Genomic DNA, 15,318 nt, shown 5'->3' with positions numbered 1-15,318 from the left:
AAGATATTTAATATCAAAAATTTGAATGCGTTTCAACTTTCCAGAAGCCTGCATAACAAAATAATTACGTTGTATTTGTCTTCGAACCTGTCATTTTATTAGTGTGACTTCTTGATTGTATAGAAGCATTTCCTTATTCGACCACGTGATGTTTACATTTCAGGTGTGTGTAAGCAGGCCGGCAGGCAGTCAGTGAAAAACAGCGTTTATTGCCGATAGGAAACTGGTTTATGAAGAGACAGGAGGGTGACGTAATAGGTCACGATGCTAGGTCGCTGTTACCGTGACGTCAGAGTGACTCAGCTCTGCTACAGTGTGTTTAAGTGCAACTGTCAAATAATGTTAATCAAATCAATCAAACCAAAGCTGCTTTGCTGAGTGATACTAATGTAAACAGTTGCGATAAAGATGTATTTCTGCTTTTTAGCACTGCCATGCACCACTGAAGTGGTTGGTTACCTGAGAGCCATCTCCACTGGGAATGGAAGTAGAGGTCGAAACAAGTAAGTATTACGCTATAGAGTTTACTGATTTTCTATATCTTAGAAATAGGAACTCTGACAGCACTCTTCTGGCAGGTGCACTTGTCCTGGAAAAACAGCACATGAATGCTTGGACCATGCCTGATGAGCAAGGTGAGGTACCTACCATAGTATGAAAGACCAGCGGCCGTAATACCAGAGTGGTTGTGTGCAAAATGTGGCAATAAATGTTTCATCATCATCAGCCTGACTACACCCACTGCAGGGCAAAGGCCTCTCTCATGGCTCTCCAACTGACGCTGTCCTTTGCCAGCTGCGCCAACCCTATGCCTGCAAACTTCCTAATCTCATCCGTCCACCTAACCTTCTGCCGCCCTATGCTACGCTTGCCTTCTCTTGGAATCCACTCTGTTACCCACAAAGACCAGCGGCTATGTTTTATTTATTTAGTTTTATTTAATGACTCTAGCTTGAATGTGACAAGATTCCAGAAGGAGCTTTTTGTGGTAATTTGGTTCCGAGGGTACGGGTTATGTTTGAAGTTGATTCTATGGTCGGAGTCCTCGGAATGTTCGGCTACAGGATTGCGCTCTCTTGCAAAGTTGCTGGAAGTCGTTTTTATGTTGCCGAATTCTTTCTTTGAAATTTTTGGTTTCGCCGATGTAGCTTGCGTCATAGTAAGCGGAAGGAATTTTGTAGAGACTGCCTTGTGCTCTTTCTCTCCGCGGCCGGTCTTTGGAAACAGGTAGGCAAAGCGCAGCAGTGTTTGTGGACTTGTGCGCAACCTGGAGACCCCCTTTTTTCAGGATTCGGGCGATGGTTTCGCTGACACCTCCGACATAAGGTAAAATGACGTATTTTGGCAGTGGCGTTGGTCTTTGTGCGTTGATTTCTTGACGAATGTCGTGTTTTTGACGTCGAATGATTTTTTGAATAAAGTCGTTTGGTTAGCCGTTCATGATGACTTTGAATATCGTGCATTGTTCTTTCTTTCTGTCAAGTTCTGTGCTGCAGTGTGTCTCAACTCTTCTTGACAACGTCTTCACCACTGATGCTTTATGAACTGCCGGGTTCTGTTGCAGCAACAGATGTCATCAGGCCACATGTGTTCCGCTCGTGATCGCCAGGATAACCTGCGCAACATAGAACAGAGTCCTCGTTAGTGACTTGTTGGTCCTGGGTCCGCCGTGTCCACTTATATTTTCTGATAATGTGAAATAACTAGGAGCTCTGTTCAACAGTGATATTTCTTGGAAATGCCATTTAACCTTTCTATGCAACAAACTGCGTGATTCATCATGTGTATTATATAATATTAGAATCTTGTTCCCCTCCAAACTGAAATTAATCACAAATTTGCTCATTTATGATGCTATAAGATATGGAGTTGATCTATTTTTTCGTTGCTCCTCTCTGTGGCAATCGAAATTACTTAGGCAACATTTGCCGAGCTGTGCAGCGGAAGCGAGAGGCCCTACTAGGAAGGAGGATCGGTGGTAGTTGTACCACAGCGCACGTGGAGAGGAGGGCTGAGTGCGTCGAAGGTGTTGTATACAAGATCCCTCTTTCATGCGGTGGATGGTATGTCGGCCAGACTGAGCGTTGTCTCATCGAACGCCTGAGAGAGCATCATAATTCTTTGGACAGGGCAGCCGGTTCGAATTTAGTGCTACACTGCAGGCAACCTAAGCACATGCGTGCCCCATTGCTTCAGCAGACATCCGTCGTCTTCAAACATAAGGATCAGATAGTAAGGGAACTAGTAGAGGCATATCACATTGACAAGGGGGTTCAGCATGCGTTAGCAAGCCCTCATTATCACTGGCTAACCGCGAAATCGCCTTTTTCGAGCATGCATTTGTAGTAATGTAGTTTTAAGATGTTCAGTGATGACGCAGTGCTTCTTCAATATTTTTTGTTCTGTTTAGTGTTTGGCGGGAATAGTATATGTACACATGTGCGTAATCACCAGTTGAAATTCAGCGCTCGTGTCGTCATGTTTGTTCCGTCCGTTTTTTTCCGCGCTGTGTTAACATGGATAATAGTAATCATTTTGCCCACCATTCTGTACTTTTAAACTCAATCCTTAAGCACATTCTCTGATCTATAGCATAGATATGTTGCAGATATTCCGCCAGATAGTAATTTCTTTTCTGTTTTGCAACTTCCCCCATCTGATGCTCTGTTTCTTCACAGCGTTGTTTGCACTCATTTTTTGGCAAAGTCATTTTCTTACTACCGATGTGCCTGTATGTTCCTTTCGCCATCAGTCAAGGTATGCTGTCCCTCGCTGCTACACCCATATTGGCTCTGTAGCTTATGTTTTTCTGTGGTATTATCTGTATATGCTTGTCATTTCTTGTGAAATGAATGACTGTGCCCCTCCTGCTACAACCATATACATTTCTGAAGCTTTTAAATCAATAAATAAAATAAATTCACTATGTACTGTTAGGGATTGGGGTCCAAGTCCATCGCACGCCACCAGTGTTGGAAACTGCGCTTCAATCCCACCGGTGCCACCAGAATTGGAGACAGAGCCCTTGAGTAGGCTGACTCCTCCAGCACTGCAGGTCCCGTCTCTGAATGACGTTGTCGGACTCCGTTAAGGAAGGAAACTGTACAGTAGGGTTTATTTACATTTTACAGCATCAAAAGTGGGGATCTCTCCGAATGAAGGAGCTTAAGGGAGGATCATAAAGCAGGATCGGATTGGAGGAATCTTCACTGGACTCCCTGTCGAGTTTTATACCGTTCTTCGTCCCTAAATTCCCTAGGTTGAGGACGCCTTCGTCGGGCTGGGAGTGGCCTGAAACTCATTCACGCGCACAAACTCGATCCACCGCAGACAGGGACACGCCCCCGTCACATGTCGAGCCTGGGGGAGAGGATACCGTCAGGTCCATGTCGACTGCGGAGGGTGATGCTTTATCTGGTGAGCCGAAGGTTCCCAGGCGCTGCTAACACCTGTTCTTCCTTATGGTGTCTTCGACTGGTCGCTCCCGCTATCCGGTTAGGATCTGGCAGAGTGGGTGCCGCTCTTGCTCTGAGCGCATTGCGAGACTAGTCAAGCCGAATGGGCAGCGAGTTTTTAGAGCGGAAGCGCAGGGGGCAGAAGGAGCACGTAACTTCCGGAATCACGACGCGGCACCGCTGCTGATGTCAACAGTAGCCGCACGTGGTCGCACAAAGTTTGCATCGCGGTCACAACTTAGCCTGTATCGATCGCTACCCCGGCTTTCCGTCCCACGGAACGCTCATTTTTCTAACATCGCCTTGTGGATAGCACTCGTTCTCGTCTGAGCTGCGGCTGGAGTCACTATTGTCATCCGACAGCAACACAGACCGCGTTCCTAGCGTATGCTTATCCGGCGTTTCTTGAACATTTTGCCTCACATAGCACGGAACCCGCAAAACAACGCAGCAAGCGTGACTGCGTCAAAAGCCTGCACTTGCTTCTGCCTATACGAGTAGGGGACGCCGAGGCCTCGCACCGCTTTCGCGAAATGGCGGAAGTGGCTCTGTCACATGAACTGATTTCGGAGCCGCTCCGACTTTTTTCTCGGAGCACGTCAGAGCGCTGTGAGCTGGAGGCGAGATCTCAGAAAGAATTTAGTCAGAGCGGCCGATTGTGACCAGCCGAATGTGCGGTCACCTCTCGGAGCACTCTAGAGCGATCTAAAGCGACCAGTCGAACACACCATTAGATGTCAGCCGCCGCGCCAGGCTAGATCGCAAGGTCGGGTCGAGAAGCCGCAAGGGGCCGTTTCATCCTTTGAGATGCCTGCGAAGATTGCGGACAATGACCGCTAGCCCTTTCGCGGTACTATAGGCACGCTGTCCGTCTTCCACCGGAAACGAGGCCCCATTGTTCCCCCCACATAGCCAGGACCATTGGGGAAGATAACTGCAGCTCGTTCGCTGGGGCGGCGTCTTTCAGGCCTCCGCTCCCTCGGTTCCCAGAATCCAACCGGGCGACACTCCACGAGGTCTTTGGTGGGAAGCGTGGGAGCGATCACTATCGCGTGGCTCAGAACCATCCTGAAGGAGCATAAGTGTCGGCTGCGAGAAGGCGAGACCTGTCGCGGTTGCCAATCCAGACGGGCTGTCGCCGTCCGTAACAGTACCCTCGGTTTTTAACTCACTGCCTGTTACTACGTTTTTAATTTCGTCAGTGCCCTTTTTAAAGAGTTATTTAAGAGCTAACATGTTGTTTATTTGAAATTATACTTCAAACATGTCATGCTTGAACACAGTTTATGTTCATATTGTCACGCCTGTTTGTACCTCTTCTTTTTAATTCCATGCCTAAAGTTGGCCTCCCCGTCCCTCCTGTACTGCCGGGTACAGACGTATTGGCTTGGGCAGACCTGACTTAATCATATGTAACTCTTTGATGAATAAACGCATTATTATTACATTCAAAGGCCTTTGACTCACTGACCAGTTGAACGTGCCCGTGTGAAAGGGGTATTAGCAAAACATTACACAAAGCCTTTTCATGTCTTAGCAATGTGCAGAACCCTGGGATGTTACCTGTGGCCAGAGAGCATACGGTGACACCTGCATTGTCAATGGTCTCCAGATACTTCCTGAGTCCTTCCTTCTCCATCGCTACACTGTTTGGCACTGGATGTGACTGTGAAAGGAACAAAAAATTACAACATGCTGACTCCTTGAACAACTTCCATTTTTTACAATTGGGGCTCTTGGAGCATCATAAGGAAACACATCATTTTTATACTCTGTGATTTGTATAGGAAACAAGACTGAGCTACCTCATTTTTCTGAAGTAATAAACAAACTGCAGGGCATGGAAAAATAAAAGATCAAGAACACTCAAGATAAACCAGCACTGAAATGCAAGCAAATTTTTTTTGACATAGTGTTGTTAAGTGAGTAATGTGCTCTAAATTTTTGCACAGTGCTATATCAAGACGCCTTTTCAGTTCACTGAGTACTGAAAATTATGTTATCAACTGGTGCCAGAGAAGAGAAATCAGTTTCATTACAAAGTTCTGCCCAGTGAGGTGATAATTAAAAAAGTAAACAAACAAAAAGTAGTAGCCCAGCTGCTTTTCATATATTCCTAATTGTTTTAATGCTTTTGAATGGCGACCTGCCTATATAACGTTACTTTTCCCAACTACACTAACAATCGTATGCCATTACAGTCATGAAATTTTTCCGAAAATAAAAACTCTCCCATAACTGGCAGCTTGTATACAAGCGTCAGGCCGTGACGCCAAGGAGGTGCTATGGCGCTGGCATTAGCAGTGAGTTTCGTTGTGTAGGCAAAAAGCGCGACCGTCCATATTCAGTGCGCCACACTTGCATGCTTTTTGGCATAATTTATAGCGCCCCGATAAATTGTAGTGCTGTTGGTCAAGCTGCAATGCAGAAGGAAGGAAGCGTCATAAGTTTCCGCAAGTTTATTGCAGTCAGATAGGCGCGAAAGCAACGGGCAGGGGACAAGGAGCAGAACAAGTATATCGACAGATCGGCTTCACGGCTACCTTTGCGTTTCTGCTCTGAAAACTAATCAGTTAGTTCGCGTCTCTTAATCCGCATGGTTGCTCTCTGGTAGCATGACGAAGAGTGCAAGAATCAAGTAACGCCTGCAAATCCTTCACATTGTTGTGCTCTCAACATATGTCCAGGCGCGATATTCCGTGTCCTTGTGATGGTAAGTTGAACGGAGGAGGCCATTTTGAGATGCTAATCACCCGAACAACGTCCCGAGCTTCGCTTCGCACGCGCGCGCAAAAAAAAAAAGGCTGCAGCAAGTCGCCTCCAGTGTGCAGCATGCCGCTAGGTGTGCGACATTTCAAGTAGCAGCGGACTCGGGTATTAGCACGCACTACGCGTAGTTTGTTTTTTTTCTCTATTTTCATTTTCGCGACCTTCGACAAGTGTATCGTTTCAACAGCGGTCCAGCGTCGCTGGGATCTCGGCAAAGTGACGCAATGTTATAGTTCCGAGATTATTTGAATTTCCCCATTGCAGGTCAATCAGAACTTGGCGAACACAACAAATACCACAGAATAAGCCATTACGATCAAGCACAATACGCGCACATTAACGCAAGTTCTTAATTAGGAAGCAAAATTATTTACGTATATAGCTTAGCAGAGTGAGCGCAAATATCGTGTGGAGCTCGAGGAAAACGTCTACGTATGCGATTGTGCAGCTCTCGGATCGCATTGCCTTATTCAAAGCAGCGATAGGACTTAAATGTTCAGTAATTTTTACTGTCTCCGGAGTGAATTTGCTCGGCGAAAATAGAAAGCACATCACAATGTTTGTCATGTGAAAAAGCTACTTCGCGTTGTGCATCGCGTCGCCATTTTGGACTAGCAATCGGATAGTCTGTCCGTCTAATTCCGTCTGGCGAACAGGTTGAAAGACTGCAAAACTACTCTCCAAGCCGAGCATCAACAAACATGTTTATAACCACAAGAAACGCGTACGCTTTGAAATATTCACATACGTGAGTTGGTTTCAAAGAACGTCGCTTGGTGCAGTGTAGGCATTCTGTGTTTTTGCCTACACACCGCATAGCTACCGACCACAGCGCCACCTTTGTTTACAAACATGACGCTTTTCTATGCACGCATTTTCCTTCGCAACAAAATGGATGACGACGGAGGATTTGAGGGCCACTATCGCAATTTTTTGCGCTACAGCTACTTCCTTGGGAATGACTGAAATTCCTTTTTTTTGCTGTCGCGAAGACTGCAGCTTGCGGCCAAATCACGTAGGTACACGTACGGCATAGATGATCCTCCACGGCATTCACACGACGAGCATACATATATTTATTATAGTCGCTATAGTTCCGTGTGCATTTCATCCGTTAGCTAGCAGATAAAAAAAATATAGACGAGGCTGGTGTTGTGACCAGTCATCGCAGTTGCGCACGTTATTCGATCGCTGCATTGCGGTATTGCATGCAGTAATACTTACTTTCGTAGTTTGAAGAAATAACATCGACAGAGCTCTCGGCTTCACCCTTAGCTTCTTCATATCCGCACCTGACCGCCGCACGAATAGGCGAGAAATACCGGCCACAGACACGGGGGAGCTTGTCCGACTGGCAGCTAGAGTCCGATGCGCTGGAGCGAGACAGTGCCTTCATCTTTCGGCAGACCGTGCCGAATGGTAACATCATGGTCCCTGGCCAACAACACAGCACGGCCCATTCATTCTGATAGCGCATGCGACGGAGGTCGGGAGCGAAATCGCTGGAAGCACCGCTTCTAAAATTCCGAATCTCTGCATTTGTTAGCGAGCGTCCTTTTCGTGTCTATGAAAGAGGCGACCGTAGTGTGTCTCCTTTTGTTCTTGCGGTTTTTCGGCCCCACAGCCACAACCTTATGGTTTCGACGGCCGAAGTGCGGACCCAAGAACTCTCCGGTGTTTGGAAAGAGCCACTGCACGTGTGCGCGCAGCTATGTGTGTTTGTGTGTTTCTTTTGTGTAGCGCTGTGTTTTTCCGGTCTCTTGAATTGGTACGAGCACACTAGTGTCGAAAACTGGAAGTGGAGTACTAATTTTTATTGCTGAACACACAATAACCGGGTAAGCATGCACATAAACGACTACTTTAATCGCTAAGATGAGAAACGTTTCCGAAAAAAGCAAAAATTTAAAGCATCTAGCGCTTTTATTTCGGTAATTACTGGCCGATGCGTTTGGTCACGTTGGCATGGCGAACCAATGATCACACCCAGCTGCTGACTTCACATGCGTGATATGACGCAGTCTGCCAGGATTCGCTCAATCCCGACACCGCTTGTCGCCGTGAGGTGCGACAGCGGGGTTTTTTAAAAAATGCAATTGCCACTTGCCCATCCTGGCATTGCGCACCAGTTCATTGTTCTAGGAACAGACAGCGTCCCGACGCACTATTTGAGCAAAAACAAGCCTTACTGCAGCACGGGATAAAAAACCTGGGGCTCACAAGCCACACGTGTAGCTGTGTTTCAAACCGCCACCTGCCGGGGCAGTGGCGTATCGCTTAAACTCTGCACTACTGCATCAGAAGTGAAATGTATGAATCTTAGAAAGAGACTGAGTACTTGCGCGGGAGGGATACCTAATGCTATCGCATAGTACTCCTAAGGAGAACTTAAGCGTCGCCCAAGTTTTGTTTTTCTCTGCATGGATGCTGGTGCCGTTTCTACCTGGTATTTCTATCTACATAAACTATTGGCGACTTAGCGGAGGTTCTAATTGCAGCCAGCTTTCACAACTCAAGAAGAGAAAAATGTCTACGGATACGACGAGAAGCAAAGAAAAAACATGAAATATAGAAGGGAGTAGGTGGGATATTGGCAGGTTATCATACAATGCAACGTGACAAGCATACTTTAGCAGCAGTAGTTTTGCATTTCACTTTTACAGTGATCGCCTTCAAATTGCGTCTTGGAATTAGATTACGCCGTCGCTTTTTCGTTCCGAAGCTGCGTAGACATTTCTGGTGGGCGAACACTTCCGGAGGGGAAGTTGGTGTGGGTGCAGGCTTTGGACACACAGACCACGGCGTTTTCGCCGAATAAAGAGGACTATGATGCTAACGCAGTGATAGAATTACGCGACAGAAGACTGGTGTGCCGGAGGACGAAATAGATCTAACAGAGTGAGGACGGCGACGCTGCTGCCCGTTCTGTGGAGAATGTATTCACTCGGAGCTAAGGCAGTGCCACTCGCCTGGGAAGAGGCTTTGACGTCTTTGCATCGGTACCACGGCTTTCTGTCCCGCGGTCCTCGTCCTGTCGGCAGCACCGAACAGTTGACCCCAGCAGTGGCAGCGACCTTTACACGGAAAGATCTTTCACCTACAGGATTTACATCCTCGAGTTCCGCTCCTCCGACGGCCCCCAGTGCTCTGACTGTTAACGGCACCAACCGACCAGGCCGACCATGCACCGTAAGCAAAGCGACATTCGTACTGGGTATGTTCGCTCTGACTTGGAGATCAGATCCCGGGGATTTTAAATTGTGCTTTAAATTTAGACGCACGATTGGTTATTTAGCTTTTCCGGAGGAGCCTAGTGTCTTTGATTGTTATCAATTCCCGATTGCACCCAAGCATGGTATTTGTGACCTCCCTCCCTATAGTGCTTTTGTATGCGCGCACGCGCTTGTGGTGCCCGCGTTTTTTCTCTTTGTGTATGTTAGTTATTTCTGTTTGGTTGCCTCGCCGCATGCATAAAATGTCTGCGCTGGTGCCAACGCTAGTGTCCTCGCTCCCATTGTCCCTCTGGTGGGCCTCGTCTGGAATGCGTGACACCGCCGCAAAAAGAAAATGGAAATAAAGCAAAAGCTTGCGAGCTACCATACGACGCGATGGAACAAATCTGCGTTACGACAGCAGCAGTTGTACACTTCACTTTTAAGTTAATCCCATTTCCATTGTGTCTTTGAACATGTTAGGTTAAAATTAGCGTCGGTTTTTTAATAACCATGGTTTTCCCCGCAGAGCTGACGCGTTTGCTTATGGACTCCACTTGGCGCGGCACTGTACTAGTGCGAAGTCAGGATTGTACGCTTTGTGGCACTGCTATATTTGTATAGCTTTGAGAGATGTTCTGTAAGCCCCGACTAAAGCTGTGCTTTGCTGCCGCTTCTGTGTGTCTCTTGCACCCCCCCCCCCCCCACTTCCCCGTAAAAACAGCAAGCTCTTTCCCTTGTACAGTGGAACTGTCGGGGTTTCAGACAGGACCAAACGCACAGCGCAAATAAATACTACGACGCAATTAAGACAAATGGAACACACGAGCGCTGACTTGCAACAGTTTATTTCGAAACTCGGACCAGTAATTATAGCTGAAAAACCAGGCAATTATCACACATGCGCAGTAGGTGACCCATTCATATGTTGGCGCAAATATAACAGCTTCTTACTAGTAAGAGCAATAGATGGCTTGGCCACGCAGGACCCACCCAACCGGGCTATCATTTCAGCCTCTATAATCTCTCGTGTGAGTTGGTAACGGTTTTTGGCAATAATAGAGCATTCTTGGCAAGCAGGCTGGCACACAGACTCTTCATCTGAATCGCTATCATTCATGTGTCTTCCTTGTGTCCTCGTCTTTATTTGCGCTGTAAATTTCCATCATGAATCACCAACACGCCCAGACTGCCACCTTAATGGCCAAATGCGCCAACTTAAGGACGTACATTGACAACATCGAACACCCCGCCGCAGTCCTTGCGTTGCAAGAAACCGGGGATGCGGTCAAGCTTTCGGGCTATAGTACTTTTCAACCAGACCCTGTCTCCTAGTCCATAACGCCTACACAGCGCAGGAGGTTAATCTCGACCTAAATCTGGAATATTCGTACGTCATGGTCTCTGTCCTCCCTCTACGCCGAACAGATAGCCCCACACACTTCCTTAATATCTACTGCCACCAAAACTAAAAAAAACATCAGTTTTCTAATATCTTTAGCGCAGCACTAAGGATCGCGGCAACCCCCTCACGATAGTGGGCGATTTTAACGCCCCGTGTCCCATTTGGGGCTATCGCAAAGAAGAGCCGCGTGGTTGTAAGTTGGCGGAACATATCTACGCTGGGCATCACTCTTCTAACCGATCCAGCCCACCCGATACATGTAGGGAATTCCGCTACTAGGGACACCTGCCCGGCCTTACCCTCACGAAACCCATCCGACACGCAGTGTGGATCAACACTGAGGACACCCTCGGTAGCGACCACTGCATACTGAACACTGTCATTTACACTCGACCCTTACATCGCCCCCTTGCACAACCCAACTTCCCGACTGGAATGCTTTCCGCCAGGCCCTCCCAGTGACTTCTCCCTTGAAGCAAGACAGTTGGACACACGGACTCATGCAAACACTCCGTTCACACGAAAAGAAATCCAGCTTACGGAGCGTGCATCGGACGTGGATAACCACCTGAAGCCCATCTGGGAAGCTCGCCGCAGCCTCACTAAACGATGGCGGCGGCAGAAACGCAATCGTAAACTCCGTGCTCGCATCTCTGGCCTCACCCAGCAAGCTGCTGAGTATGCTGCCCAGCTCGCTGACAATAACTGAGTAGATAGATGCAACAGCGCAGGAAGACAGATTTCGAGCCGCAACACTTGGCGTCTCTTTAGGACTCTCAAAGACTCTACACAAACACGCTCGGAAACCCGGAAACACCTCACTCGCGCGATACACAATTTTCAAGAAAACACAGAGCGGCTAGCGAACGTCTTACGCTCAAAATACTTCTATCAGGATCAAGCCCCGCGGGGGCAGGATTATTCGTATACAGGCAGCGATAATCCGGAACTGGATCAGCTTTTCCAGCTCCACGACCTTCGCGCGGCTCCTGCCAAAATGCGTAGGGGGACGGCGCCCGGGAGGGATAAGGTAACAGTCAAAATGCTGCAAAACCTTCCCGATCGGGCATACGAAACCCTATTTGAATATATCAACGCCATTTGGACCGGGGACACTCCGTTGCCACCCGATTGGAAGACATCATTGGTAACCTTTATCCTGAAGGCGGGGGAATCGGTAAACACAGACAACCTCCAGCCCATCTCTCTCACTTCATGACAAAGATTGCTTTGAGGTTGTACTCCGCAGAATTTTCAAGAGAGCCCTCGACCTCCCGATCTGCACTTCCAACGCGCGACTACTCCCGTTAGGGGTGGTGAACACCTATCGGGAACTTCGCGGGGCGCATCTCGTTAACCTATACACTCGTCTCGCCCAGACAGTGTCCGGTCGCCGCCTCTTGGACCGGTTACATATCAAACATGACCATCTTACGATGAAACGGGTTCGAATGCCCGAACTGCGGAGACGCGCCCTCTACGTTCGACCTCTTCCGGCTAAGATGAGCAAGGAGGACCATAATGGCCGGCGCCAGGCGCGGGCAGATGCCCTGCACCGCCACTATGGCTCAAAGAGACACGTATTCTACGTCGACATTGCAGGCCCCTACCACTCCATGGGGGAATGGTACACGGCTGCAGTCATACACGATGGAAAACAGGTGGACGGCTTCTCACTCAGAGCACCCAGCTCGAGTCATGCGCAGGGGGTAGCGATCGCCCTCGCAGCCTCCCATACCAACTCTAAATTCATCCTCACAGACTCTCGCGGAGCCTGTCGTAACTTTGAGTGCTGTTGGATCACTCCACTTGCTCACAAAATTCTTCACCACAGTACTCGCGACTGCGATCCCACTCATCGCTTAATCATAGGGTCCCCGGCCACCAAGGCATGCCAGGTAACGAAGCCGCCCATGAGGCATCCCGTGCACTCACTTACCGGGCACCAGGTATTCCTTAGAAATACCTTAACCCAGATCACAGCCCTCTTCTTTTTTTAAAGATATTACTGAGCACTACCGTGCCGAACACCGGCGCTACCCGGTTCCTATGAAGTGACTGGGTAAAGCTGGCGAACAATTAGGCTCTTTACAAACACCCTGCGGTGCCCGGCGGTTCTCAAGCACATGAATTCTTCTTTTGACGGCCGCTGCTCATTCTGTGGGGAGGTGGCCGACACCTTTCACAAGGTTTGGGCATGCAGGCAGAATCCTTCTCTCCACCCCCTCCCCATCACCCCTTGCCCTACCCGAGATGACTGGGAGGCGGCTCTGCTCGGCTGCCAGGAACTATCGGCCCAACATACCCTGGTTCGGCGGATCTGCTCAGCGGTCAGGACCAACGGGGTCCCGAAATGAGAGACTCCACCTTCTACGGTAAGGGGTGAGCACACACTAGGGGCCTCTCCTCGAGCACCTCTCTGCATATATAGATAAATGCTTTTCACCACCATCATCACCGCGAGAGAAGGAAGGAAGATGGGAGTGAAATGTTCGGTTTGCTATAGGGTTAAATGCCACAAAGCGACTCGGGCTACGCGGGGCGCCATAGTGGAGGGTTCAGGATAGTTTCTACCATCCGGGGCTTTTTAACGTGCGCTGACATCGCACAGTACACGCGTCTCTAGCACTCCTCCCTCGATTTCGACCGCCGTGGCCGGATTGAACTCGCGCCTTTCGGGCCCGCAGCCGAACACCATCACTACTGAGCCATCGCAGCGGCTCTGGGGCAAGTGGATTTCCTGTTAGTATACCAGCGCGTGGACCACAAGTACGCGCATCGCGAGTAGCATGTTCGCGCCAGTGTGTTTACCAAGTGCAGCACGTGAACAGTCTGGCATAGTGCGACGTTTTAGTGGAACAGCGACACAGCTAATACCGCTTCCGCTCGACATTTCCACCTTATTCCTTTGAGCACATCTTCCTTCTTACAAATACGTTCAACGTGTTTGTGTTTGTTTGCATATATATCTCAGCAAAACATCTGCGCATGTTTCTAATAACTTCTCGTACGCTTAAGGCCCACGCGCGCAAGCGTGCAAACCAAACTGTGTTTAAAAAAACACAATTTGGTCACATCACAAGCTCGCAAACTCAGAAATAAGGATAAACAATCTGTCCGGTGTCCTTCATTCGCAAGACGAATTTATTTCTCGGGGCATGCTACAGCGTAGTGGTTTTACTTGAATTCCTTTGCGTCAGCAGTGTTATGAACGTCTGTCTGTCTGTCTGTCTGTCTGTCTGTCTGTCTGTCTGTCTGTCTGTCTGTCTGTCTGTCTGTCTGTCTGTCTGTCTGTCTGTCTGTCTGTCTGTCTGTCTGTCTGTCTGTCTGTCTGTCTGTCTGTCTGTCTGTCTGTCTGTCTGTCTGTCTGTCTGTCTGTCTGTCTGTCTGTCTGTCTGTCTGTCTGTCTGTCTGTCTGTCTGTCTGTCTGTCTGTCTGTCTGTCTGTCTGTCTGTCTGTCTGTCTGTCTGTCTGTCTGTCTGTCTGTCTGTCTGTCTGTCTGTCTGTCTGTCTGTCTGTCTGTCTGTCTGTCTGTCTGTCTGTCTGTCTGTCTGTCTGTCTGTCTGTCTGTCTGTCTGTCTGTCTGTCTGTCTGTCTGTCTGTCTGTCTGTCTGTCTGTCTGTCTGTCTGTCTGTCTGTCTGTCTGTCTGTCTGTCTGTCTGTCTGTCTGTCTGTCTGTCTGTCTGTCTGTCTGTCTGTCTGTCTGCCTGTCTGTTGCTGCCAGGAAGAAAGAAAGGAAAGTGCACAGGCCTGCTCACTGGCTCAAGCCGAGCCACAATCGCTACCACGTGCAGAAAGAAGGAGAGTTGAAAGATGGGACAGAAAGACAGGATAGAAAAGACGCGCTAAAGACAAGGCCGATCCCGGAGGTAGTGTAATACCGGGCCAACCGGTGGCGGGAGTGAAGCATCCTTCAAACTCTCCGCCACATTTCCTAAAATAAGTCCAACTTGGACCCGTAACAGATACTCTACGGGGTCCGGACATTCGCAAATCATGAAGAAGAAATGACAGTAGAGAAAGGCTTTGACGGCCAGAAGATGAGTGCTCCTTTTACTTTATTCCTGTCTCGTGCTAGCGCCTTAGCACGTGCTGCACATAGTTGCTTTAATTAGCTGCTGTGTGAAGCTTATTCACTCAGGTTTCTTTTTTCCTCCTCCACAACCTGCCACACCAAGAGCACGTGATCAGGTTTTACCCATTTTTCTCTTCTCAGCAGTGCATGCGCTTGGCCGCTGAAACGGCCGCCCTCCTCTTGCGAAGCTTGTTTCGGATAACTGATGCGAAATTTCAGGAACCATCGGAAACAGTGAATGGTGGAATGTATTTCGCAGTGTTGTGTTCTTGTGTCAAAGGCTTCTTGCTTCGTTGTTATAGGAGGTTCTTCGTGGAGCTCTGCTCCACAGTATTTGTCGTTACCCAAACGCATAAGCAATGCAAAACGCGCATGCTCACGCTAACACTTAAACGAGACGCA

General features: G+C 48.6%; 1 pseudogene; it reads right to left on the bottom strand.

Moving 5' to 3' along the window:
• Positions 1–14,688: 14,688 nt before the first annotated feature.
• On the bottom strand, positions 14,689–14,850 carry LOC144116761 (U2 spliceosomal RNA; annotated as a pseudogene).
• Between the last annotated feature and the right edge of the window lie 468 nt (positions 14,851–15,318).

The sequence above is a fragment of the Amblyomma americanum genome, chromosome 1 (genome assembly GCF_052857255.1).
Source record: "Amblyomma americanum isolate KBUSLIRL-KWMA chromosome 1, ASM5285725v1, whole genome shotgun sequence".
NCBI lineage: Eukaryota > Metazoa > Arthropoda > Arachnida > Ixodida > Ixodidae > Amblyomma > Amblyomma americanum.
This window is presented reverse-complemented; position numbering and strand designations above follow the sequence as displayed.